The 24,798-nt window shown below is 35.2% G+C and overlaps 1 protein-coding gene across 2 annotated transcripts in view; it reads left to right on the plus strand.

Annotated features, from left to right (window-relative positions):
• The window catches only part of NDUFS4 (NADH:ubiquinone oxidoreductase subunit S4), a 111,718-nt gene that overhangs the window by 967 nt on the left and 85,953 nt on the right, over positions 1–24,798 (plus strand). The gene's annotated exons all lie outside the window — the stretch shown is intronic.

Below are 24,798 nucleotides of genomic sequence, written 5' to 3' on the forward strand. Positions count from 1 at the left end.
TGCTAATTAATTTAGTATTAGATAAATAGAAAGGAAATGCAGAGAGTTGAGATGAGTTAATTAGAAAAAAATTTTAAAGATGAGTTTTATTAAGGTTTTAATAGTGGGTATCGGGTGGGAATGTAGAGGGTGTCCTGGGTAGTGTCAGTGGCTTGTGAAAAGGCTTAAATGCAATAGTAGAGCAATATATACATAGTATAGAGTCACTCAAAAATAAGGATGCTAAGATTGGGGAAAGGTAAATGATAAGTTTGTAATTACATGTTCTACATATGGGGAACTAGAGGGTTGGAAAGTATTTCTCTAAGGTAAAATACTCCAGTGGTTAATTTAGGGCTAGTACAACTGTGACCCAGACTAGTTCTTTCCCCCCTAGACATTATAGGGATTAGTTTTGCGTTCCCAAATTATAATGTACTCACCGAAGCCCCGGAACTGAAAACGAGTTTAAAGGGACCACTGGTGCATGGCTAATCAAAACATGGCTGTATATCTAAGTTTAAGTCATAGCCATTTTGTCAGCAATTATGGTAGTTGAAGTTAAGATAATACTAGATTTAGGAAACTAATGATAGTTATTACTACATTTCCAAATTTTAGAGTTTCTGCTTGTAAGTGTGTTGTGAGAGATTTGAAAATAAAATTTTAAATCATATGAGATGATCTTTTTTTCACATCTCAAAACAAGGAAAACGATTTTTAAATACAAATTAACACATTTATTTGCTTTCTATACTTTTTTTTTTTTTAAATCTGAACAGCTTATAATGTTCATTTCAATTTGAGGGAAATTTATGGGCCCTCCCCCTTACATATATTATTTGCTTTTCATCCTTAAGCATTCTTTTTCCATTATGATTTGAGAGGACTAGGATTTGAAAAGTTTGAGTGGAAAGACAATCAATTAATGAGGAAATCTACATCTAAAATTTATCTTATTGTAATGCTTAGAAAAACATTTGCAATTGATATGACATTTCAGATCACTTTATCATGAGTAAAATATGGGAAGTGGAAACAGTAAGGCATGTGGTAAGGAGGGGAGTGGAGAACAGAAGAAAAGAACTATCAATGGAAGGCTGTAGGGAGCTGCTACATTAACTCATATGAATTCAATTATAGTATATCAGTAAAAAACAAAAAAGCAAAACAAAAACCCAACCACATATACACACGAAAGAGAAAAGAAACTTAAATATTGCAGGTGATTCAGCTGATCTAGTTAATCACTTGTGCTTGTGCTCTAGAGTGATACTCAGTTTCCATGTGCTTCTTCTCATTTCCCTGGACTGAACATGAGGGAGGAGAAAACAGGTTAAATTGTCTGCATTTATCCTTACTTTCCCTGTCTTTCCTAAGGGATTTTCCTGGGTAAATTTAACTATTTAGTTTATTAATCTATGAGCCACATAAAATGGCACTGTATTTCAAAATAGCATTACTTAGGACTCAGGATATTAGATGTAGTGGTGTTATTTATTTATTTAAATGTATTCATGTATACTTAACTCACCTAGCCCTGTATCATCTTTTCTTAATTTTCACTAGGTCTTGTGTTTACCTCAAACATAGGTCTTTAGGGTGGTAAATCCCTGGAGGGTGTTAATTAATGACTGTGGTGGGGACTGAGTGTATGAGACCTCTTTGTGAGGCCTATTTTGTGCTTCAATCTCTGGCTTTATTCACTTTCTCTGTTTCCTTTTTCAGCATTAGATAAGCCAGTATGAAATTGAGTTTGCAGAGATCTTTAATAAGTTAGCAGTTCTTGAGGTTGACAAGAGTTCTGTGTATATTACACCTGGCTGGGAAGAGGCTCAACCCAAATTTGAGAAACATTTTGGACATTTAAGACCAATAGGTTGGCTTCTATTTCAAATAAATTGGATAAACAAATTCCTGTCTGAGGAGCTGCTGCTTTTGCTATCTATGTAATACATCAAAGCCAAGTTTTGAGAGCTTGCAGTGTTTCTAAAGTGTCTTCTAATAGGTTTCTTTGTTTTTCTTATTTTCTTCATTTCCAAATACCCATACTTAGTTGGTCAGTTTTTATTAGTAGCAGACATCTTTGTTGAATTCTTGTTAGGAAAATTAAATATTTTAATTCTTATAAATATGAGAATCATGTCTAGCGCGTTGTAAACCTTCTCTAGATAAATACTAAGTTTACTATTAGTTTGAATAGCCTGAATACTTTTCTTTACTCCTGGTGATAAGTAGTATGATAGATTGTATTATTGTTTAAAGTATTCACTACCATTCCCTGTTACAGGATTAGGTATCCCTAACCATTGGCCAAGTAACTTGCTTTAGCCAGTGATATGTTAGTGGAAATGATATACCATTTCAAATAGAAGTTTTAAGGGCTGTCCCATATTTTGCCATGTTCCTTTTCTCTCTGGTATGAGATGGACATAACCCAGGTGGGGTCTGCTTTTTTAGCCCAAATCCTGGAATGAAGACAACATGGTGCAAAGCAGAAACTGATTCTTATAGGCTATTTTAAATACAAATTGAGTGACAAATAAACGTTTGTTGTAAGCCACAAAAATGTTCAGATTGTTAGTTACCTCAGCATAACAACCTACGCTTAACTCTGTTTCATACACACACACATTTGCAAATGAGCAAATTTTAGCACATGCACTGATAGTAGTGAGGTCACAAGCTTTTTGAGGGCAAGGACAAATTTTTGTTTTTGTATAATTCATGGCACCTAGTGTAATGGTTTGAACATAGTAGGTAAATGCTTATCAGGTGAGTAAATACATATTTAGAGATGAGTGATTGTGAGGAAAAGCAAGAAACCATAGGCAATACTTGTATTAATAGCCTCATCAGTGAAAACCAAATAGGCACTAACCTATATAAATGTGCATATAAAATTTCTACAACCTATATTCTAATTATTTGCAGTGATCTGAGTTTAGTATATTCACCAAGAACTTTGTTAACTTCTGGACTGAAATTGTTTTGGAATGGAAACTCATACATTTTTAACAAATGTCCTGATACCTCTTTGGTATTCAAATTTAAAAAAGCAAAAGGCAGAGATGAATTTATTTTGGAAAGGGTACTTATTGGAACATGAGAACTTTTTTGTAATGATAATAACTAATTTTACCTGAAATTTTTAGAAGTTAATAGTACATGGGGCTTAATGGAGCAAGATAGAACAACTTGGTTCCTGTATAATGCCTGCTAAAAGAGGTCTGTTTATGGGTAAGATGAATATGGAAAAAGCTTCTAAAATATATTCCTTGGTAGAAGTTGGGAATCATTTTTGTGGTATTCTGAGCACAAATTAATAACAGCGGCTAACATTTATCTTTAGCTTACTGTGCATCAGCCACTGTGCCAAGCATTTCACCTATGTTATCTCGTGTGTTTCCCACAGTAATCCAATGAACTCAGGTATTCTTATCCTCAGAAGTGAAATGGCTTAAGTTTCCATTGCTAGGAAATACAGTTGTCCCTCGGAATCCCTAGGGGATTGGTTCCAGGACTCCCTTGGATACCAAAATTCACAGATGCTCAAGTCTCTGTTATAAAATGGTGTAGTATTTGTGTATAACTTTGCATATCCTCCAGTATACTTTATATCATTTCTAGATTACTTATGCCTAATACAATGTAAATAGCTTTGTAAATAGTTGTTATACTATATTGTTTAGGGAATAATAACAAGAAAAAAGTCTGTTCATGTTCAGTGCAAATCCAGCTTCCCCCACCCCTGAAATATTTTTGATCTGCAGTTGGTTAAATCCGTGATGTGGAACCCATGGAGGGTTTACTGTAGTTCGATTTAGCAGTCTAAATGAGTATGTTGACTTTAGCAGTGAGGAATATTATGTTTAATAATAATAATGAACACCTCAGTGTCTTCTCTGTAAGGTGTGGTCTTTATTTGAGAAACTATCTGATGCTCTTATCTTTACTTTTATTCCACTGTTCTTTTTGTATAGTGAGAGTCTCCAAATAAGGAATTAGTTTTCTGTTTAAGTTTTTTTTAGCTAACTTTTTTCCCCTAAATCTTGTTACAATTTTTGGTGAAAGACTTTGTATTGGTGACTTGATTATTCTTTTTTTACCCTCTTAAAAGATATAAAATGTATGTATTAAATGAGATACACTGGATATATTTTTTCTTTTTTCTTACTCCAGTGATCATTAGGAAAAATAGTTACTGTATTCTGTTGCCTTTAAAAACTATTAAGTGTCTGCTATGCTTTCTGAGTTCTCGTGTCTGCTTTTTAATAGTGTTTTGTGTCCTTTGACTGATCTGCTTCCCTGTAGCGGTTACACCACCAATTTTTCATTTATCATGGGCTTGACTATCAAGAAACTAAAGCTATTAAAATTTTGTGTAAAATCAAGTAGGCTTAATGAAGCACTGATGATGACAGAAGTTTACTTTGTTGTGATTAAAGCCTTGAGCTTTTTTAAGGTTAACAGATAATTACATTTAATACATGAGCTCTTCCAACTTTTCTTTCTTAGTTTACAGAGTCCAGAGATCCTGATGGAACCGTATTGTACCTGAATTACATAGCAACTACATTCTTCATAAAAACTTTCATCTAAATATTTGAGTATTTTAATAAACTATTCTAAGTCTTTTCTCTTTTAAGTAATGACATGAGAGCAATTCAGAATTTCTGTTTCAAGTCTATTCTATAATCTGCTATTAAGTATTTTAATGGGTAAATACAACCTTAGATTCTTTAGAACTAGTTAGTTGCTCATATGTTCACATTTCTTCTTGTCTGAACTCACTGCACTTAATTTTTCCTTTATGGGATCATTCTCCAATTCCATAGTTTTTAAACCCTTACTGTGCATCAAAATCACCTGTTGTGTGCTTAAAAAATTCAGATGTCTTGGCCCTAATCTATAGTGGTTCAGTTAGTTTAGGTTAATGCTTAGCTGTATAGTGATTCAAATGGGCAGCTAGGGCTGAAAACTACTGATTTCTTTTTTTAATAGTTTCCATTCTATATCTTGAAAGACTTCAAAAATACATTTTTCCTTGGGAGAGGAGTTGGGGAAATTTCCAGAAACAAACAAAAATGCTTCCATTTTTGCATGTTTTTCTAATCTAAATTAAGTTTTATGCTTTTCACCCATGCACTACATAGAGGCATTTTCTTGGAGAAACTTTCTTAGAGGCAAAGAAGGCATTTTGATAATTTTGGAGAAAGCAGGCCATGTTACTCCCTCTCTGGAGACTCTTGTTCTTCCTTTTGGAAGGGCTCAGGTTTAATATAGCACAGCTGTTGAACTCTGCCCTTCGGAGTTTTAAGAAGAAAGTGTTTTATCCTTTAAAATGGAAATGACTTTTTTAGGGAGGTGGTCTTTGGCTGGATATAGTTCTCTAAGAAAAGTTTCATGCTTCTCTAGAGTTCTTTTGTTTCAGTGATTTCTTAGAATTGTTTCAAATGTTGAGAGCACTGTCTCTGAGAGTAAAGAACTGACTGCTTTTGCAATATGTTTTGCTCTGTCTTTAAACAAAGCTAGAAAAAGAATTATTTCTTTGTGTTTTCTAGGACTCAAAAATATGTTCTTTCCTTTATTCAGCCACTTCATACATAAGTAAATGGTCCTTGAATAGGGCTTACTAGACAAAAGATCCTGTTCTAGATGACTGTTCAGCAAGCCATATGCTTCTCCTAAAAATGTCAGTCTGTCTTGATGAGCTTTAAAGTGAATACAGATGTTTTGGCTCTTTTGAGGACTACCACTCTTTGTATGGAAAGAATACTACTTTTTCAAGAGATTTCTTAAATATACTTGTAGAAATTCACATGAAATTTATAACTTTTGTCTTTTAAGTCTGAAATTAGACTTAATTAGACATTAGTAATTTGAATTTAATTTTAATCTTGATACAAATGAGATTTGGGGAAATAAAATATATCTTATAATATGACTTTTGTTAAGATTTTGTATTTAGCCTTTTTAAAAATATGAAACTTAAAGTGTGTTTTAATATTTACTTTTGTGCAATGAAAAGTGATATTTTGGCAGGAAGGGATATCTTTTTAGATGTTCAGTGCCTTCTACTTTTGTAGATTAACTCTAGAAATTATAGTTCATAGATTCATATAATGTTTGAGTTGGAAGCAAACTCTAGAATCATTAAGTCTAACCCTTTATTTAATGCAAGAATCTCTAGAACTTTCTGCTTCTTGATTATCTAGCTGTTGAGGAAGTATGGTGAAATTCTGGTAGCCCTAGAAAACATTCTATACTTTTAGACTTCTTGGTAAATGATGTTTTTCTTTGAAAGAATATAGAACAAGTCTAACCCCCATGCACTTTCAGCCCTTCCATGTAATTGAAGACATTTGTCATCACTCATTCTCACTGCAAGTCTGTGCTCCAGGCATTAGCATCTTCAGTTTGTTTACTCTTCATGGATGACCAGATTTCCTGATGCTTTACTACCTCTTGGTATTCCCTACAATATTTTCCATTTTGCTAGCGTCTTTCTTTGAACTGTATATTGTACTTGTAATTAAATGAGATTATCAGAGGTTTTGGTTTAGTGAGCTGAGATTGGACTAAGGAAAAAAGTTGACTCTAGGTTGGAGTTTTAAAAATTTTATTTTTAAAATTATCAGAGAAAAATTCATTTTTTCTTTTGACATATAATTCTTAAGAGTTTTAATATACTGATAGATTTGTATAACCACCACCATAATCAGGGTACAGAATACAATGTAATGGTTTGTTGTTACACTGTGTTGTATCAGGATACAGAATAACAAAAGATTTCATCATCCTGAAGACTCCATCATGTTGTCCCTCCCTGACCCCTATAATCCCAGGCCACAGTTATCTTTTCTTCATCTCTATAGTTTTGTGATTTTGAGACTGTAATATAAATGGAATCATACAGTACACAGCCTTTTCAGATTGGCTTCTTTTATTCAGCATAATGCCTTTGAGATTCATATAAGTAATTGTAGCAATAGTTCAGTTCTTTTTACTGTTATGTAGTATTCCATTGTGTGGATGTACCATAGTTTCTTTACCCATTCATCTATTCAAGGACATCTAGATTATTTCTAGTTTTTGGCAATTACAAATAGAGCTGCTGTAAACATTTGTGTATAGGATTTTATGTGAATGTGATTTTGTTTTTCTAGAATAGATACCTGGGAAAGAGATTCCTGGGTCATAGGTAAGTATGTGTTTAACTTTGTAAGTGACTGTCAAGCTGTTTTCTAGAGTGATTATACTATTTTGCTTTCCACCAGCAGTGTCTGAAAGTTTTAGTTGTTTTGCATTATCGTTAACATTGGTATTGTCAGTATTTTTTATTTTAGCCATTTTAATGTGTATAATGGTATTTCATTGTGGGTTTTTACTTTAGAACAACTGTATTGAACTTTAATTCATATAGTATAAAATTTACTCATATAAAGTGTACAATTTGATGGTTTTTAGTATGTTCACAGAGTTGTGCAACTGTAACTACAGTTAACTTGGAACGTTTTTATCACTCCAAAAAGAAACCCCTTACCCATTAGCAGTCACTCCCCATTTCTCCCTTCCCTCCAGCCCTAGGTAATAGACTAATCTACTTTTTGTCATTGTAGATTTGCCTGTTACAGCCATTTCATACAAATGAAATCATATAACATATGGTCTTTTGTGACAGGCTTCTTTCACTTAGCATAATGTTTTCGAGGTTCATCCAAGTTGTAGCATATATCAGTACTTTATTCCTTTTTATTGAAGAATAGTATTCTATTGTGTGGACAAACCACATTTTATTTTTGTTGGATATTTGAGTTGTTTCTACTTTTTGGCTATTATTAACAATGGTTTATGAATATTTGTGTACAAGTTTTTGTGTGGACGTATGTTTACATTCTTTTGGGTAAATACATAGAGCAGGATTGCAGGATAATGTAATAACTGTATATTAGCCTTTTGAGTAACTGCCAGAGTGTTTTCTAAAGTGGTTGCATCATTCCCACTAGCAATGAATGAAGGTTCCAGTGTCTTCACATCCTTTCCAATATTGTTCTTATTAATATCTGAATCTTTTTTTTTTTTTATTAAATGGCCATCCTAGTGAGTATAAAGTGGTATCTGATTATGGTTTTGATTTGCATTTCCTTGATGGCTAACTCATTACGGTTGGATTTTTTGTTTTTTTGGAGACGGAGTCTCACTCTGTTGCCCAGGCTAGAGTACAGTGGTGTCATCATAGCTCACTGCAACCTCATACTCCTGGGTTCAAGCAATCCTCCTGCTTCAGCCTCCTGAGGAGCTGGTACTATAGGCGCATGCTACCACACCTGGCCAATTTTTCTATTTTTTGTAGAGATGGAGTCTTGCATGATGCTCAGGCTGGTCTTGAACTCCTCATCTCAATCTTTACACCTCAGCTGCCCCAAAGTGCTAGGATTACATGTGTGAGCCACCACGCCTAGCCTCTCATTATGGTTTTAATATGCATTTTCCTAATGTCTGATGATGTTGAACTTTGGTAAAGTATCTATTCATGTCTTTTGCCCATTTTTACATTGTGTTATTTTCTTACTGTTCAGCTTTTATAGTTCTTAAAATATTCTGGACACAAATTCTTGGTCAGGTAGGTAAGAAAAAATATCTTTTTCTCTGTCTATCCTAGATTCATGACTGAGGCCCCTGTAACAAAAGCCAGATTAACAAGTGATCTGTTTCAGGGAAGAAGGGCTGGGGGAAGGTCAAAGAGACTTTCCTGCTTCTGCTAGTTTTCAGTAATCCAGTGTGACATATTTTGGGGTAGTGTGTCTTGAACTCCACCAGTCAGATATTTGGTTTGCAAATATTTTCTTCCAGTGTGTAGCTTTTCTTTTTCATTCTCTTAACACTATGCTTCACAAAGTATTATAAAAGTTCTTAATTTTGATAAAGTTAGCTTACCAGTTTCTTTCTTTCATGGATTATACTTTTGTTGTTATATCTAAGAGCTCTTTGCCTAACTCCAGGCCATGAAGACTTTTTTCTGTATTTACTTAGAGTTTTGAATTTTTATGTTTTATATTTAAATCTGTGATTCATTTTGAATGAACTTTTGTATAAAGTGTGAAGCTTAAGTCAAGATTTTTTTTTGCATATATTTGTACATTGTTTCAACACTATTGTAAAGATTATCCTTTTTTAATTTAATTGTTTTTGTACCTTTGTCAACAGTTAGCCATATTTGGGTCTGTTTTCCTATTCTCTATTCTGTTCCATTGATCTAAATTCCTCTGCCAATACCACACAGTCTTTATAACTGTAGCTTTATAGCAAATGTGTATTGTAATTGAGTAGTTGTGATTCTTCCAACTTCATTCTTCTTTTTCAAAATTGTTTTAGCTCTTCTAGTTCTTTTCCATCTGAACGTTAGAATTTGCTTCATTATATCCATGAAAAATCCTTCTGGGATTTTGGTATTGCATTAAATCTATAGATTAAATTGGGAAGAGTTGATATTTTTACTGCATTGAGTCTTCCATAAACATGTTATGTCTCTTAATTTAGTTATTTATTTCTTTCATCAGTGTTTTATAATTTTGAATGTGCAGATCCTATGTATGTTTTGTTAGATTTATGCCTAAGTATCTCAATTTTGGGGAGCTATAGTGAGTAGCATTTTTTTAAAAATTTTATTTTCTATTCGTATAGAAATGTGATTGATTTTTGTGGTTGACTTTATAACTGGTAACCTTGCCAAATTCACTTCTTAGTTCTATAAGTTTTTTGTAGATTCTTTGGGATTTTCTAAGTAGATAGTCATGCAGTCTGTGGATAGGAACAATTTATTTCTTCCTTTCCAATCACTAGGCCTTTTATTTCTTTTTGATTTCCAGGAGGATGTTAAATAAGAGCGGTGACAGGTTATTTATCAATCTTAAGGAAAATCATTTGGTTTTTCCATTTTTCCATTATACCATTAAATATAATGTTAAATAAAGGTTTTTTTTTTTTGGTAGAAATACCCTTTTTTAGATTGAAGAAGCCCCTTCTTCTAGTTTGCTAATAGTTTTTATCATGAATGGATGTTATATTTTGTTTAATGCCTTTTATGTATCAGTTGGCATATTCTAGTGATTTTTCTTCTTTACTGTTAATATGGTAGATTATAATTGACTTTCAAATATTGAACCAGCCATGCAGTCTCAGAATAAACCCCACTAAGTTGTGTTGTTTAATTCTTTATTGTAGTATTTGATTTGCTGATACCTTGTTGAGCATTTTTACATCTATATTTATGAAGGATATTGGTTTGTAGTTTTCTTTTTTGTACTATCTTTGTTTAGATTTGCTGTCAGGATAATGCTGGACTCATAAAATAAGCTAGGAAGTTTCTTCTCATATCATGGTTTTTTTTTTGATTGCTTTAGTTTCATCCTACAAGTTTTGATATATTTTATTTTCATTTGGTTCAAAATATTTATTTCCTGTGAGACTTCCTTTTTGATCCATGAATTATTTAGAAGTGGTTTAATTTCCACGTATTTAGAGATTTTTCTCTTATCTTTTTGTTAGTGATTTCTAGTTTAATTCCGTTATGTTCTGAGAATCTAGTTCCCTCGGGTTTCCCTTTTCAATGTTTGCCCAGAAACTTGTAGCTTTCATTACCTTGCTCTGTAGTGCAGATCCACAGTTGCACCTGAATCAGGGGCTAACGGACTGGAGGACAGAGAGAGAGAGAGAGGGAAAAAAAAGGTGTTGGTCCCACCTTAGAACCACAGTTCCAATGAATGGAGAGGAAGAACCGTCTTCAGATTTTTGGCTCTTGCAGATTTCCGTTATTACCACTGCATGTGATCACTGGATTGCATATGGCTGATTCATGGTATATGAGAGAATAGAGAAAAGAGGAAAAACTGGGCAGTTTCCACAATTTCTTTGAACATTATTTTTCTTTCTTGCTCCTTAGGGTAGAGTGCTTCTGGATAAGTGCTCCCTTTGGGTTTCTGGCTGCATTAGGTTGAAGCTGGGGACATTAGAGGGAAAAAGTATAGCCAAATCACTGCTGGTTCATGGGTACTTGTAATTCCCTGATCTGCCTGCTGTTTCCTTCTCAGACCCTTCAAATAGTTGCTTCCTGCATACTGTCCAGATTTTATGGTTGCATTCAGTGGAAGAGACAGGGTGAAGTGTGCTTACTATATCTTACCTGGGACCAGCCATCCTAGGATGGATTGTTTGAAAAGCTAAATTCTAGTATTTCTTGCATTTTGGCACATCTGAATGGATTTAAAGGACCTAAAATGACTCAGAAAATGTTTCATATGATTAGATTCTTAACCAGTTGATTCTCAGCTGTGGTGGGAGAAAGGGAGGAATTCACATACTGGAATCTTGGAAATGGGGCAGAGAAAGGGTTTCTTGGTTGAAAATCATGGCATTTAATAAAAGATGGAAGTTTGTTTCCCATGTAAGTGATGAGGCAGAAAAATACATTGAGTCATTGACCATTAAACAATATATCTTAACTTTGAGAGATGTGGAGGTCAGAGATCTACTTTGAATAACTGATGGGAGTTTTGGTGACATCTCTCTAGAAATGTGTGTTCTCATTTAAATAAAATCAGATTTACCTTTCTAGAGGATTCATAGATGCCAGGCTTTGTAACCCTTCCTTAGGTAGTATTAGGTCTATATGATGTTTTGTTTATACTAGTTCTTATGTTAGACCTTTCTCACTTGAAAGTCACAGAAACCTAGAAATTCAGATGACTGGGTTAGACATGAAGAGAGAATTGGTTTATATTACCAAGCAATGGAAAAGGCAAGGATGCAGTTAGATGGTTTCAGGGACTGGAGCTAGAAAGCCAACAGGCTCTCTTTTTCCAGTTTGTCTATGTCTTTTTCTTAGTGGCAGCTACTATTTCAGGTTGTTTTTCCTATGTGGCAAATTATCATAACTGATGGAAATTTTTTCAGGTTTATATCTCATGGCTTTATCACCAGGGAGGGACTGAAAATCACTTTCTCTGATACTAAGTTTAAAAATCCTGGTGAAATACTTGATTTGAGTCAGATTAAACAGACTAAGGATTTACCATAATATACTCAATGTTTATAATTCTACTTATACTGCTGTGTTATGTGCATATAGATTATGAGAACCTAGGAAATCAGATGTAATGAAAGCTTTTCCTTCTCTGTTCAAAAATTAAGGACAGGAATATTTTATATAGTGAAATATTTGTGGTTCTTTTCTAGTTTCAAAAGGTTGCATTTCTACAGACTTTGCTAGGATGTATGCTCTTAGAACATCTACGTTGAGAGTTAACAGTGTTCAAGCGAAGGCTAGATTGTCATTTTTCAGGGTCTTGTTTGGCTTCTCCTAAAGTAGAGTCTGAGACAGGGACATGGGTGTAGGTGGTTTATTTGAGAGTTGATCTAGGAAGTAGGAGTGAGAAGCCTGGGAGTAAGAAAGGAAACAAAAAGTATGATATTGTGATTGTTGCTGTAAGCAGTAAAGGAACCCCCTGACAATGATTCTCAGTATTGCCCATTTGAAAGATGGAAGGCTTTGAACATTCATTCATAAGCTCTAATTCCCCTTTGGTTAAAGGTGTCAACTCTTCTGTATTTATGCTTCTGAAGACCCTGAGGCATGAGTTCACTTGTGGTGGGATGCTGGAGGTTGATGGGAGTCTGAACTGTGGCTGAAGTGACAAGTGGGCCAAAAGAGTGTTACATGGGCACCAAAGGTACCTGTTAGAGGCTTCCTTATAGCTCAAGAGTCTCTGTAATCTCCTTTTTTTCCAAAACTTTTTTATTTTTGGTGCTAATAATAAGGGGTCTAATAGCTTTTTTTTTTTTTTTTTTTTTTTTTTGAAACAGGATTTTGCTCTGCTGCCCAGGCTGAAGTACAGTGGCATCATCATAGCTCACTGCAGCCTCAAACTCCTGGGCTCTAGTGATCCTTCTGCCTCAGTCTCCCAAGCAGCTGGGTACATACCACCATGCCTGGCTTATTTTTAAAAAATTTTTTTGTAGGGATGAGGACTTGCTATTGCCCAGGCTGGTCTTGAACTCTTTGCTTCAAGTGATCCTCCCTGCCTCAGCCTCCCAAGAGTGCTAGGATTACAGGTGTGAGCCATTGGGCCCGGTCTAATAGCTGTTGTCTCTCGAGCACTTAGGCACTGTGGTAATTGCTTTAGGTATATTATTTAATCTCATAAAGTAAACAATCTCATTTTAGATGATGTGTTGGCAATTGTATTATAGTTTGATATATTCTCAGGGTTGTAAAATAACTCACCCTTATTGGAATTTGCTTTTATTCACCTGTTCTGAAGGACATGACAAAGAATCTGGAAATTGAGGTCTTACGACTCACTTAACTATTAATAATAATAGAAGTTCTTGTGGGAAGAGATGATTTCTTCTATAAAATTTCACATTTAAAGAACTCATGACAACAGAATATTCCTATATTATGTGCCAGGATAGTCAACCAGGGACTGTGTATAACATCTCAGCAAACAAAGATCAACCTACAGAGTTTTCTTTGAATTCAGTATCCTAGGTCAGCAGTCCCCAGCCTTTTCGGCATCAGGGACTGGTTTCATGGAAGACAATTTTTCCATGGACCACGGGTCGGGGGGCTGTCATGGGTTGGGAGGAGGTAGTACAGAGCTCAGGAGGTGATACGTGGCCAGGGGTTGGGGACTGCAGGGATGATCTAATTCCCTGGGTGAGCGTATGTTTTCTCCAATATTGCCTAAAACATTTAAAGATAGTTAAGAGACTTCAACAACTGCAATTTAGGCTCTTGCTCCTGTTCCACTTTCATCTCTAATTACTATGGTGGTAGTCTTGTTTTCCATCTTATTAATGTCTCAGTGTAACATTTTAGTGCATAGTTAGCACTGGAATGGATACAACATGCATCTGAAGTTATTTCACAAATTTCAGATTCCTTTTTCCTTAGTTGTGACTTGAAATATTGTTATTCTGTTGCTGATGAAGTCCATGGTTTATGTCCATCTTATTTATTGCTTGTAAGAGGCCCCTAATTAGGGTTCAGGTTTTTATTTTGGTCTCAAATTTGATCTTTTGGCTTAGAGTTCAAACTGGGGATGTGACTAACACCCTTAATAATCTCTTTACTCTAGCTTTGGGAAACACTACTTTCCAGAGATTTTTCTATTAGCTGATCATATTAACCATGCTGTTAGGCTATATTTTTAGCCTGCTTATCCTTGAGCTACTTTTTGGATCCATCATATTGGCCTAGCAGAGTAGTTAGGAGCACAAGTTTTGGAATCCACTCTACATACGTTTGAGTCCCAGCTCTGACAGTTCCTAGCTTTGTGTTTTCCTTGTTCCTATTTTCCTGTTCTATAAAATGGACATATTAATCCCTGTTTCATAAAGTATATAAAGTGCATAGTGCAGTGCCTGGCTTATGCTAAGTGCCTAATAAATTGTAACAACAATGTCCCCTCTGCCCCCCATCATCAATATAATTTTTTTTTCCCATGAGATAGGGTCTTACTCTGTTGCCCAGAGTGGAATGCAGTGGCATGATCACAGCTAATATCATCATTATTATTCTTTCTTTTGTAGCTTTTTTCTTTTCCTTTTTGTTTTCTATCTCCCTTGCCTACCTTTTTTTTCTTTTGTAAGTTTTGTCTAGATCCCAATCCTTGTCCTGGATTATCAGAACATCGTGGATTTATTTACAGTATTTATTCATGAATATATAAAAGAATTTTCTGCACCTGGCTTTTTCCAGTTTGTGACCTCCCGTGCACTCCTCAACCCAAAGCAATCTATCTTTGGCATCCACCATTCCACTGAAATAGCTTTCAGCAAGGTCAACAGTGACCCTGTTGCTAAGTTGAATAGATTCTTCTCAGTCCTTATCTTACATGACCTTTGCAATCCAAAAAGATGACTTTCTCATTCTTGAAAGAGTCTTCCTTTGACTTCTGCTTTGGCTTTCCTCTTTCTCAGTTCCATTTGAATACTCATCATCTTTTGCCCGTTCATCGAACTGTCAGTGTTTCTTGGAGTTTGATTTATAGCTCTTTACTCTTTTAAAAATGTTTTAAATTATATAATATTAAATATTTTATATACACACGAATATACCGTATATCTGTTAAGCATAATAAAATGAATTATTGTGAACCTACCATTCAGTTTAAGAACTAGAGAATTACCAGTACCTTTATTCTTTGTATATTCTCTGTGATAGGCTGTATAAAGGTCCCCCCAAATATGTTCATGTCCTAATCCCCAGAATTTATTAATATTACTTTATATGGCAAAAGGCACTTTGCAGAAGTGGAAGTGGTTAAATTGTGGGTCTTGAGATTGGGAAATTATCCTGGTAGGCCTGATGTAATCACAATGGTGCTTATAAGAAGGACACAGGAGGAGTCAGAGAGGCATGGTCGAGTTTGAAGCAGAGATTGAAATGATGTGACCAAATGCCAAGGAATTCCAGCAGTCTCTAAAAGCTAGAAGAAACAAGGAACAGATTCTCCCCTGGAGCCTCCAGAAGGAATCGGCCCTGCTGACGTATTGATATTATCCCTGTGAGACTCATTTTCAACTTCTGACTTCCAGAATTGTAAGAGAATAAATTATGTTGTTTAAATCCACCAACTTTGTGGTAATTTGTTACCGCAGCTGTAGGAAACTAATATATTCTGCTGTGTCTTATCTACCCTGACTTCATTTACCGTCTATTTACAGCCTAAATGTATGCAGTTCATTTATATCACATGCACTTTTCATTCAAGAAATTCAACACATACACATGGTAACTAGAAAAGGGTTGCCTTTAACCCCAAATGCAAGTTAATATTCTCCTTATTCTGCTTAGTAATCATTTAGTACTCAAGAAACAGTAATTCTAGGACTAGAGGACTGGCTTATTAAGAGATGGTATGTGAGTCTCCATTGAGGGAGCTTTCCTAAAGAATTTCCAAGGATAATTTTTAATATTTCTGATTTTTGCCTAACTGACTTTAGTTAGTGCCTAACACTGATTTTACGACCTCTCTTTGTAAAAAGATACAATTCTATATCTTTTTCCTGAATTCTAGATATTTAGATCTAACCAGGACACTTCTACTTTGGATTTTCCGTAGGCCTCTCAAACTCAGCATACAATTTTAAGATGATCACTTCCTATACTGCTCCACTCATTTTCCTCTTAGTTATTGTCACCAACACCCAACACCCAACCCACTCATTTTCCTCTTAGTTATTGTCAGTTATCTAAGTCTGAAACCTGTGTATTATTCTTGTCTCCTCCCTCTCATAGGCCTCATATCATTAATTCCTAGTATTCATTTTCCTAACTCCCATTCAATTTCTATCATTGCTGCAACAGTAGCTACTATCATCCTGCCTCCTAATTGGTCTCTGGGTCATCAGTCTTAATTAGTTTTCTGTTTTGCATACAGCATAAAGTTTAAACTTTTTAGCGTGCCACAGAGTCCTTCCTGTTCCCTGCTCACTTCATTCTTTGGCATTTATATTTTCATTAGTCCCCTCTTGGCCCAATCTCCAGCAATATATATACTCTATGTTTTAGTGTTGCTGAACTATTTGCAATCCCTAAATGCTTGTTTTCTCTCTTTTATAATTAATGTTCTGTCTGCCTACACTGTTTCTTCTGTTTTCCCCTCTGTGTCTTCTCTGCCCCCGCCCTACCCCCAGCACTCTTTGACAAATATTTAAGTCCTATTTATCCTTTAGGTGGCAGGTTAAACATCACTTTCTTTGATGAGCATTATTTGAATTCGCAAATTTAGATTAAGGTCTTAGAGCTCCCTGTTCTTTTTTTTTTTTTTTTTTTTTTCTTTTTTGAGACAGAGTCTCACTCTGTTACCTGGGCTAGAGTGTTGTGGTGTCAGCCTAGCTCACAGCAACCTCAAATTCCTGGGCTCAAGCAATCCTCCTGTCTCAGCCTCCCAAGTAGCTGGGGCTACAGGCATGTGCCACCAAGCCCAGCTAATTTTTTCTATTTTTAGTTGCCTGGCTAATTTGTTTCTATTTTTTTAGTAGAGACGGGGTTTTGTTCTTGCTGAGGCTGGTCTTGAACTCCTGACCGCAAGCGATCCTCCCACCTTAGCCTCCCAGAGTGCTAGGATTACAGGCATGAGCCACCACGCCCGGCCAGAGCTCCCTGTTCTTACCTCTTACCAGTACAGTAAGTCCTCACTTAATGTCATCCATAGGTTCTTGGAAACTGTGACTTTGAGCAAAATGATGTGTAACAAAACCAGTTTTGCCCTAGGCTAATTGATATAAATAAGAGTTAAGTTCCTATAGTATATTTCTGGCCACAAAAACATCACCACATTGCTAAATAAAGACTAAAACGCTTCTAATATTAAACATTGAAATAAATGTAAGCTATACATACATTGAAGAAAGATTAATAAAAACAAGTAAGATAATTATTTACCCACTTATTCCAGTTCATGGTCAAGGGTGGCTGGAGCCTGTCCCAGCAGCTGAGGGCTCAAGGCATTAACTGACCTTGACAGGTTGCCATCCTATTACAGGGTACACAAACACACACACACACACACACTCAGACTGGGACCACTTAGGCACACCAGTTCACCTAATGTGTATATCTTTTGGATGTGTGAAGAAACTGGAGTACACGGAGAAAACCCATGCAGCCGTGGGGAGAATGTGCAAAGGCCACACAGACAGTGGCCCCAACCCAGAATAGATTATTTTTTTCTCATCAATGTTATAATGAAACAACGTTGAATGAACTGACATTATTCAAGGATCTGCTATACTTGCTATGCTTCATCGTGATGGGCTATTTACTTGACTGTGTTTCCCTCTAGACTTAAGTTTTTTGAGATGAGGAACTTTTTCTTCACTTATGTGTTTTCACAGCATAACACAGTGCTATGGACTCATTTGATTATGGAATAATATAGAAATTAAAAAATATTGCACAGCAGCATCTCCATAAGTAGTATAGCATTTTAGGGTTTTGGGTTTTTTTTCCTTATGAAATAGCTATTTGGGTTTTAAATGTAACCTTCATGGACAATATCACAGATTACTCAAAAATGACTTTTGCAGTTTTACGATGCATGTTACTTCTTTCATACTATTGAATAATAATATTGTAGATTTTATCTTAAGGCAATATTTATTAATACTAAAATGTATAAGTAGAATTCTGTCTGAAAGGCAGCTTTTTGTGTGATTTGGGTTTTTATTAGAACTCCAAAGTTTTTCATAAAAGAATGGAAATGTATTAAATCTAAATAATTGCCTGCAGTAAAGTATTATTGTTTTCTGTAATAAATGGCTGTACAGCTATTATGCTATAGATTTTGGAATGGCAGAATGCTTGACATACAGAATAAACTGACTTTTGAGATTAAAAATTACACATTCTGTTGTAGTTCACATTAAACAAACCACATGATTTTATTTAGTTAAATTTGTTCATTTCTATTTATTTTAGAAATAAAAACAACTCAAAAATTGCATCTACTAGGGTTTAAAGCATTTTTGAATATTGTAGCTATTGTTACATTTTACCATTTCATTTAAATTACTGGAAAGTAGTTGAGGGGTGGCAAAATAAGAAGCATTGGTAGAATATATTTGGGAAGATGAAGAAATCATGGCATTTCAACCAAAATGTAAACTACTGCTTATGTGGTACTATACCTATATTTAAAAATAAATTATGAATGTGGTTGCCCAGACTGTACCACACATAATAGGCCCTAAATGTGTGAATGAATTAAAGTAATATGTCAAATATTTTTTAATTCTCTTCTCTATCCTGGGGCATTGGATGCTCCGTGAAAACAAAAATAACTGGAGGGTACAAGCAACATTCTTAAGGAATTTTTTCCTGACAGTCCTGCATCCCACCATACCACCCATTTCCCAATACACAGTTGTTCCCCCATGCATAGAAAAGCAGTTCATTTATACCTTCATCATAGAAATTGCCAATAACAGCCAGACTATTTTGCATTGAAATTATTGTTTATATTTCTTCCTTCTCCCAATAAACTGAAAGTCAGTAATTGGGTCTAGCATTGTATATAGTAGATGTTTCAATAGATGTTTGGTGAATTGAGAATAGGAATTAGAATCTTGGTATATATTCTTAAATATATATGGTTGACAGAGTTCAACTAGGTTTTTTAAACATAGATACGCTATTTTGTAGTTGATAAGTATTAACTTTTGTCAGGTCTTTCAAGCTTCTTTCCGGAGTATTTTATTGCCTATATATTTGCCAACATAATTAAAAATATTTAAAGTTAAAAAAAATCTTCCTTAGCTGGGTGCGGTTGTTCACGCCTGTAATCCTAGCACTTTGGGAGGCAGAGACGGGAAGATTGCTTGAGGCCAGGAGTTTGAGACCAGCCTGAGCAAGAGTGAGACCCTGCCTTTACAAAAAATAGAAAAATTAGCTGGGCATGGTGAGGCGCACCTGTAGTCCCAGCTACTTGGGAGGCTGAGGCAAGAGGATCGCATGAGCTGAGTAGTTTGAGGTTGCAGTGAGCTATGATGAGGCCATTGTATTCTAGCCTGGGCAACTGAGACCCTGTCTCCAAGAAAGAAAAAAATTCTTTAGGTGAATATATTTAAATGGTGGAATATTATGAAAAGGGAATGGAAGAAGTACTGGTTTCATGTCTCATTTTCCTTGTTGATTAGATTGGTCTTGTGGTTAAAATCAAATTGCATGTATAATTCTGGTAGTGCTTCTTATTAAAAAGTCATTGACTTAGGGGTGTGGGGAACCTGTGGCCCCAAGGCCACATGTGGCCCCTGTATCCCCAAGTGTGGCCACTTGACTGAATCCAAACTTCAGTCAAAAGGCCACCCTCAAGGATCCAGAAGGCCACATGTGGCCCCAAGGCCGCAGGTTACCCACCCCAAGAGTGGGAGTTTTAATTACTCTGTTCAGGTCTAGTGTTCTGCAGTTTTATTGACTGGATTTGAATAAATATTGTAATGATTGTTGAGTTTTACTTAAATGTTCTGAAGGCCTGCAGAATTATAAATTGAATAACAAGTAGGCTATTTTCTTCATCAAGCTAATAACCACTATGAAGTTGTATGTGTATGCGCACGTTATAATTTATTTTTATGTGACCTTTTCTGCTTAGTTTGCTATATTACATTTCTGAGGTAATAAAGTCTAGATTGTATTTTATACTTTTCTTTTAATTCTATTAGAATTTTCTTTTAATTTTAGCAAATTACTAGGTCAGTTAAGTTTACAGACATGCATTATTTTTTTTTAAAAAATACACTGTATTTCAAAGTGGCACAGCTCTGCTGACTAGTACCAAGTATTTTCAGTTTTTCTTTTATTAACAACAACTCACCTCTAGTTACAGTAATTTATTGCTAAATCTTTCCCTGATTTGTCTGATTTCAAAAAAAAAAAAAAAAGATCACTCTAGAAGAGCCATAGCATAGGTAGCAAACATCTACTGTAGCTGTTCAGGAAAATGAATTATCTAGTTATATTTAATTTGAACTTTTTTTAGTTGAATCCATGTCTTAGAGTTGGCATAAATTTTAGAGTTTAAGCTAAAAATTACTTAAATATTTTGACTGGAATTTAATCATTAATCTAGCAACTAGCTTCTCAAAAATAGTGAATTTTGCTATAATTTTGCTTGGATATGTCAGGAACTGTGGTAAGTGTTTAACATTTATATCTCATTTAATTTTCTCAGTAGCTCTAAGAGATAATACCTTGATTCACTAGAGGAAGAGTAGACAGTAACATGCTCTGATGACAGGAATGACCTGTCTAATCAAGTCAGGCTATGGTGTCCTCCATGAAGAGGTGGTTCACAGGCCCTGTTATGAGAATCTCTGTTCACTAAAGCTAAATAACAACAGTAGTTTTATGGCAGGACTGGTCAGGTCAAGCAATCTTTCACAAAGTGGGAAATCCAAGGCCCAAGCAGAGGTCTAAACATTGTTACTCTAAAAGTTTGGGCTGCTGAGCATGCTAAATTGTGAAACCTTGTCAGTGGTGCCCATGCAGTTTTTCCAGCCAGCTATATATTTCAAGTACCACTCATTTCATCAAAGAAAAATATGCCCATCAAAAAAACCCTTTGATATGAATTTTGGTAGTGATATTTGAAGTTCATGTCCATAAATAGCCATTTGTAGGGAGTGTAACTAACCAACCCTAGGGTATAGATTAAAATTAAGTTGTACACATTACATGGTACTAATACTGAAGGATTTTTTTTTACTTCAGCTAAACTAGTTAATATTATTAAGTGCTAAGCACTTAATAAGGTTTTATATATATTGCTTGATTTAACCCTCACCATAACCATGTGTCATAAGTAAAAATATGGTCAACATTACTTTTCAATGTAATATTTTGAATACGTAATATAGTCACAGAGTTCTATATATGTTAAATAAATTCTATGTAAGGGTCTCCCTCTCATCTCTGTCCCTCATCTTTCATTTACCATTGCTCACCCCCCCATCATTGTTAAGTTTCTTATGCTTGAAGTTTGTTTATATGTATTCAAGAAAATACATTCTTCTTATTCCCCACTTTTCAACAAAGGCATACTAATCAGAATTTTCATTTTGCTTTCAATTTTACAACTTTTTGTTAAAATTTTCACACTTGTAAAAAAGTTGAATAGAGTACAATCAATCTATAAACCCATCACCTAGAGTTAACATTATTAATATTTTGCTCTATTTTTGGCTTATTTTGCATAGATATGTATATAAAATAAGCAAAATGCATATATATATGAGTATATAGGCATACACATGTATAGATGAACAAAATGCATATACTACACATATATCCATTTTTACCTAAGCCATTTGAAAGTAAAGTAGAAATATCATTGTACTTCATCCCAAATACTTCTATTTTTTAAAGTAAATTACTACCCAGTCAGTGAAGCATTTTAAGCAAAGGAGTGGCTTGATTGGGGGTAATTATTTGATTAGGTAGAAGATGCCTTTCCGGAAGAAAAGACTAGAGGCAGACAGGCCAATTATGTGATTGTTGTGTATGCATACCTGTTCTTGAATGCAAGCACAGATGAATTCAGCTGTCTTCTATTAAGCTACACATTAAAGGATTTTATAAAATGCAAGAGTGTCACTCTTCTCACTTTTTAGTTTTTGAAAATATACCTTTTTGAAATTAAAACGTTTATATTATATAATTGGCTTACTTTAAATTGTTTATATTTAAATTTTTCTCCATTTTAATTTATTATATGGTAAATATCTATAGATAATACCTCAAGAGATATTGCAGGTTCAGTTTCTTACTACTTCAATAAAGCAAGTCACAAATTTTGGGGGTTTCCCAGTGCATATGAAAGTTATATTTACACTATACTGTAGTCTATTAAGTGTACAATAGCATTATGTCTAAAAATATATACCTAACCTTAATTTAAAAATATTGCTAAAAATTGCTAATGATCATCTGAACCTTCAATAAGTCATAATCTTTTTGCTGGTGTAGGGTCTTACCTCCATGTTAATGGCTGGTGGCTGAAGAGGGTGGTGGTTGCTGAAGGTTGTTGTGGCTGTGGCAATTTCTTAGAATAAGACAACAGTGAATTTTGCTGCATCGATTAACTCTTCCTTTCATGAAAGATTTCTCTGTTGCATGCAATGCTGTTTGATAGCATTTTACTCACAGTAGAACTTTTTTGAAAATTGGAGTCAGTACTCTCAAACCCTGCTACTGCTGTATCAACTAAGTTTATGGAATATTCTAAATCCTTTGTTGTCATTTCAGCAATATTCACAGCACCTTCACCAGGAGTCATTCTCATCTTAAGAAACCTCTTTGCTCATCCATGAGAAGCAACTTCTCATTTGTTCCAGTTTTATCATGAGGTTGAAGCGATTCAGTCACATCTTCAGGCTCCACTTATAATTCTAGTTCTCTTGCTATTTCTACCATGTGGGCAATTACTTCCTCCATGTCCTGAACCCCTCAAAGTCATCCATGAGGATTGGAATCACTTCTTCCAAACTCCTGTTAATGCTGCTATTTTGACCTCCTCCCATGAATCATGAATGTTCTCATTGCCATTTTGAATGATGAGTCCTCTCCAGAAGGTTTTCAATTTGCCCAGATCCATCGGAGGAATCTCTATCTATGGCAGCTATATAGCATTACAAAATGTATTTTTTAAATGGGAAGACTTAAGTCGGAATTACTTGATGCATGGGCTGCAGAATTGATGTCTTGTTTATAGGCATGAAAATAACTTTATCTCCTTGCACATCTCCATCAGAGCTCTTGGGTGCCCAGGTGCATTGTCAGTGAGCGGTAATATTTTGAAAGGAATCTTTTTTTGGGGGGTGGGGTGGGGGCACTAGGTCTCAACAATGGGCTTAAAGTATATATTCATTATTATAGTAAACCATGTTGTAAACAGATGTGTTGTCATCTTGGTTTTGTTCTCTATTTATAGATCAGAGGCAGAGTAGCTTTAGCATAGTTCTTAAGGGCCCTAGGATTTTCAGAATGGTCAATTGCATTGACTTCCACTTCAAGTCACCAGCTGCATTAGTCCTTAACAAGAGAAGAGTCAGCCTGTCCTTTGAAGCTTTGGAGCCACGTGTGGACTTCTCTAGCTATGAAATTTCTAAATGGCTTCATCTTCCAATATAAGGCTGTTTCATCTACACTGAAAATCTGTTGTTTAGTGTAGCCAACTTCGTCAATTATCTTAGCTAGATCGTCTGGATAAATTTGTTGCAGGTTCTATTGAATACATTAGCACTTGGTACTTCACCTTACATCTTTCTTTTATAGAGACAGCTGCTTTCCTTAAATCTTGTGAACCAACCTTTGCCAGCTTCCAAATTTTCTTCTGCAGCTTCTTCCCCTCTCTCAGCCTTCATGGAATTAAAGAGAATTAGGGCCTTGCTCTAGATTAGGTTTTGGCTTAAGGGAATGTTGTGGCTGGTTTGAGATTCTATCCAGACCACTCAAACTTTCTCTGTATCAGTAGTAGGGCTGTTTAGCTTTATTGTCATTCATGTCTTCAGGGGAATAGCACTTTTAATGTCCTTCAAGAACTTTTCCTTTGCATTCACAACTTGGCTAACTGTTTGGTGCAAGAGGCCTAGGTTTAGGCCTGTTTTGGCTTTCAGCGAGCCTTCCTCACTAAGCTTGATCATGTCTAGCTTTTGATTTAAAGTAAGAGACATGGGACTCTTCCTTTTACTGTAACCCTTAGAAGTCATTGTAGGGTTATTTTTTGGCCTAATTTCAATATTGTTATGTCTCAGGGAATAGGGAGGCCTGAGGGTAGGGAGTGGGAGTGGGAGAGGGACAGGAAATGACTGATCAGAGGAGCAGTCAGAACACATGCATTTATGGATTAAGTTTGCAGTCCCTTATGGATGTGGTTTGTGGTGCCCTAAAACAATTACAATAGTAACATCAATGATCAATGATCACGTACCACCATAACAGATACAATAATAATGGAAAAGTTTGAAATACTGGGAGAATTACTAAAATGTGACAGAGATTAACAAAGTGAGCACATGCTCTTGTAAAAATGACACCAGTAGACTCCTTCCACATAGGTTTGCCACAAACCTTCAGTTTGTAAAAAAAAAAAATAAAGAAAGAAAGAAAAAACCCCCCAAACAAGAAAATAACTGCATTATTTGCGAAGTGAAATAAAGCAATGCAGTGAAGCAAAGCACAGTAAAATGAGGCACGTTTGTATTAGTCCATGTGAGAGAGAATGAAGAAGTAGAACTATAAGGCTGGTGGCA

This window comes from Eulemur rufifrons, chromosome 17, assembly GCF_041146395.1.
Source record: "Eulemur rufifrons isolate Redbay chromosome 17, OSU_ERuf_1, whole genome shotgun sequence".
NCBI classification, from domain to species: domain Eukaryota; kingdom Metazoa; phylum Chordata; class Mammalia; order Primates; family Lemuridae; genus Eulemur; species Eulemur rufifrons.